The sequence below is a fragment of the Sinocyclocheilus anshuiensis genome, unplaced genomic scaffold (assembly GCF_001515605.1).
Source record: "Sinocyclocheilus anshuiensis isolate Anshui unplaced genomic scaffold, SAMN03320099.WGS_v1.1 scaffold2106, whole genome shotgun sequence".
Classification (NCBI taxonomy): domain Eukaryota; kingdom Metazoa; phylum Chordata; class Actinopteri; order Cypriniformes; family Cyprinidae; genus Sinocyclocheilus; species Sinocyclocheilus anshuiensis.
Window position 1 is genome coordinate 122,569 of NW_015557195.1, and position 4,886 is coordinate 127,454.

A 4,886-nucleotide genomic window follows, 5' to 3' on the forward strand; every position below is an offset into this window, starting at 1 on the left:
CACTTGTAGCCATTTGTTCCCCGTTTGTGCAGGTGGTCTTCCTCTTGGGATAGTGATAACCCAGTCAGAAGATGAGAAGACAATTAGTGAGGGACTGGAGCTGCTAACATTCCGTAAAAGGTTTTTTAATGTTTTAAAGAAAACATTTGAATGTAATGTTCAAAATTTTTTTAAGAATGTTTATAATTTTAAAAAAATGTTCCTATAATGTTAAGTGTAAACAAAGCTAGAACATTCTTCCTGCAACATTTTTAGGATGTTTTGAGGATGTTGTTGAGATAACAGATTTTATAATATTGTCAATAAAACATTGGCACAATGTTTCAAGATAACAAAGGAAGAACATTCTCTCAGCCACATTAGGGGAACGCTATAAGAACATCATTGACGCTTGAGGTGATGAAATGTTTTAATAAAATGTTCTTTTAATGTCACGGTTTAACAAAGATGGAACATTTTATCCAAAACATTTTAAGGATGTTTTGAGGATGTTGTTGAGGTAACAGATTATACAATGTTGTCAAAAACACATTGGCACAATGTTTCAAGATAACAAAGGAAGAACATTCTCTCAGCCACATTAGCAGAACGTTATAAGAACATCATTGAGGCTTGAGGTGATGAAATGTTTTGTTTAAAACGTTCTTCTAATGTGACGGCTTAACAAAGATAGAACATTTTACCTGCAATATTTTGAGGATGTTGTTGTGGTAATAATTATACAATGTTGTCAATAACACATTGGCACAATGTTTCAAGAAACAATGTTTTCTAACAATAACTGACTGACTGAAAGGCGCTTCCAATCATTGTGTTCTTGTTAGCAATGGTTACCTCCAAAGAAACACGTGCAGCCATCATCGCTTTGCATCAATTCAGAACGTCCCAGAGTGTCCAGCAAGTGCCAGGACCGTCTCGACCTGAGGAGTCAGCTACGGAATCATGTCTCCAGCAGTGCAGAGCTTGCTCAGGAATGGCAGAAGGCTGTGAGAGCATCTGCACACACAGTGAAGCCAAGACTTCTTGACAATGGCCTGGTGTCAAGAAGGGCAGCAAAGAAGCCACTTCTCTCCAAGAAAAACATCAAGGACAGACTGAAATTCTGCAGGAAGTACAAGGATTGGAGAGCAGAAGACTGGTGTAAAGTTATTTTCTCTGATGAAGCTCCCTTCCGACTGTTTGGGACATCTGGAAAATCGATTGTTCGGAGAAGAAAAGGTGAATGCTATCATGAGTCCTGTGTTGTGCCAACAGTGAAGCATCCTGACATCATCCATGTGTGGGGTTGCTTTTCAACCGAGGGAGTGGGCTCTCTCATAATTCTGCCCAAAAACACTAAAGAATGGTATCAAAACGTCCTGCAAGAGCGACTTCTTCCAACGATCCATGAGCAATTTGGTGATGATCCGTGCATTTTCCAGCATGATGGAGCACCATGTCACAAAGCAAGAGTGATAAAGAAGTGTCTCAAAGATCATTACATTGCAATTTTGGATCCGTGGCCAGGTAACTCCCTGGATCTCAATCCCATAGAGGACCTGTGGTCAGTCCTCAAAAGACGAGTGGACAAGCAGAAGCCCACAAATTGTGATCAACTCCGAGAACTAATGAGGCAAGAATGGATCGCCATCAGTCAGGATTTGGCCCAGAAGCTAATATCCAGCATGCCAGAGCGAATTGCAGAGGTTATGAAGAACAAGGGTCAACACTGTAAATATTGACAATTGCCAATAAAAGCCTTTAAAACTTATATGCTTATCATTGTTTTTCAATATACCATAGAAACGTGGAAAAATAATCTACAAATACTGAAGCAGCAAATTTTGCAAAACACAAAATGTATGTCACTGCCAAAACTTTTGGCCACGACTGTACAAGTTTGAAGAATACCTTACAGAACCTTGGAGTAGTTTGTGGAGTCCATCTTCCTGAAAGGTTCGTTTAGCTCATTGTTAGTAGCAGCTCACACCATGACTTCCTCATCACTGTTTTCTGACTTGATTTAGTGCTGGTCCCTCAAGTCACTTTTTAATCTGTCTGTTTATATCACCTTTAAAGAATTAATCTTATATTTCATAACACTTCACAGCTTGTGGTTCTTATTAAGTGTTGGTCATGTTTCAGCCTTCCTTACCTTAGCAAAGGTAAGGAGAACCTGACAGCTTTTATAGGCTACTTTCACAAAAAAAAAAAAAAATCAAGAGGTTTCAGCTTATTATTTAGTAACTAGTTGCGCAGACTTATGTTCACTCAATTTCCCTCTTCAAAGTGTTACTTGAATTGATATTTTTAGTTGACCCAAACTTGGCTCCAACTTAGAAAACTAGTTGAGCAAACATCTTTTTTCTATTTCGTTCAACTAAAATGTTTTAATCAGGATTATTTGGGAATCATAACTAGAAATTGCTATGTAATTAATGACATTAATTATTAATAATTTTACAAGGTCAACCAAATTATTAACTACTGTCTATCAATCACACACACACACACACAATAAACACAAATGAAAACATATTACACTTTATTTCATCATCTGCATTTATACCATTTTCATGCAAACATACAGTACATTGCAACATTTATGTTAAACATTTAATGAACAAAAGGCTAAAGAGCCCTTGTAATTGTGTGAGTTTTACTTGCAAAACTTGTCAGTTTTAAATGGAACTACAAGTAAACTCACACAAGTTTTGTAGATCAAGAGTGGTGCAGGTATGTCTTCAAATCCCCATTTCTGGTTCCCTCCAATATAATTCTATGGGGTTTAATAGTAAGGTTTTTCAATTTATGAGAGGAATAAAGCCTGTGGTAAACAAACATAACTTGCCGATACTTTGAAAATTATTTTTTGAAAATGTATGTTTTTAATAAGTAACTAGATAATAACATATGGGGTGTGAGTGTGTGCAGTTTGCATTGTAGAACAAAACGCCAAAGTTTTGTCATTATGTTTTCCACAGGCTTTATTTTATTCAAATTGAGAAACCCCATAGGAAAATCTCAAAGAAACCAGCGGCGAATTAGTCTTCTGGGTTCTGACATCACACCTGTACCACTCTACAGTCAAGAACTTTAGCAGGCTTTAAACAAAACCCAGGACAGAAGGTCAGTGATTTATTATATTTGAATTTAGTACATTTACATGAAACATGTCTTTATGTTTACAAATATTACTATAGCCAATTAGAGTGATTGTTCACAAAATCTTATTTGTCTCATTTTAATTTGTGTGAACAATCACTATGATTGGCTGTAGTAATATGTGCAAATGTTTAGAGACATTTCATGGAATCAATTAGGATTTTTTTTAGTCCTGTAACACCTGGTTATTTTTGTTCTCACTCGTTTCTGCATTTCCATTCCATTACTCTAAACATTTACTTATATTTCGATGAACGGAGAACAATAAAGCACATTTTAAAATTGCAACAACAAAAAAAGAACACCACACAAAAACTTATGAAAGCTGGGTTTAAGTCCTTTCCAAATCGTTTAGTTTTTATTTCGTTCTTAGCTTGTCTGCAACAAAAGTTATGGCTGATTGCTATGATTTTCAGGAACGGAATTGAGAAAAACAGGTTTAAAGAGAGGCAATGAAAATAAAAGCACAACAGTCAAGCATCACAAGTAAAAGTCACTTTACTGTGGTAAAAGACTTATTTTAGTCACTCTACATGTTTTCCATTGTGTATCATGGGCATAGTCTCTGAACTTTTGATCACTCCTTGTATGTTTAGATAGTACGACTAGTTTACCTTGTAGCTTAGATTTAGAATAGCAAGCACAGCACAACTTGCATGACTAGACTACTGTCATCGGACTCCTCCTCAACTTCTCCATCATCCGATCCTTCATCTCTGGATGTGAAACATTCCATTATAACATTGTTTAGGGCACTGACATCAACAGGATTGAGCAGATTGAGGCGAGCGAGATCATTTAAGTGAGCAGATACTTCAGATTAAGTTGTTCTTTTATGCTCCGCCATCTCACAATATATATGAAAAAAAAACGTTGCGTGCCGTAGTTTACACAGGACTGGTGGGAAATGTGCATCGATACACCTTTATTATATATGTTACGTGGTTTATTTTGATAGGTGAGCTGTCATTGTAGTGTTAAGGGAAAGCACCTCCGCAACGCATGTTCTTAACCCCTTTGCTGTAACCCCTCATTTTCGGCATGGAGACACAAATGACATACCCAAAATAAAAAGGTTGCTGCTCATCAGTCTTTCTGACTAGATACATAATCAACATATGTTCACAAAGCTGACACTTCAAAGTTTACTGTTCAGGAATCAGAATTACTCTGACTGTTATGATAATAGAGATATATAAGCTCAAACATAAAAAAAAAAAATATTAAAAAATATTTTTTTAAATGTATAAAAAATATGTTGCTGTGGTATATGCTTTTAGAAACACAATGAAGCTAAAGCCACAAGTCTGCTAATGCTTCATTTCAAATTTCAGGACATAATCTCTAAAACTGTGAATTTTATGAAACATTTTCTAAGACCATGTCGTGTGTTTTTAGAGAAGGCTAATAAAAGGCTAATAAAATTGATTTATGGCCCTATGTAAGCTCTCCTGCGTGCTGTCGCCTCATGTCTGGCTCGGCAAACTGCCCCATTCATGATTCTATTGTTGTCACGCGACGAACCTTTCACACCTCCGCCAGGTATGAGACATTATCCTCATTATTCCTTTATCATTAGTCTCAAGTCTATTAATGCTTCATTTCAAATTTCAGGACATAATCTCTAAAATTATGAGATTATGTGAATTTCATGAAACATTTTTAAGACCATGCCATGTGTGTTTTTAGAGAAGGCTAATAAAATTGATTTATGGCCCCCTGTAAGCTCTCCTGTAAGCTGT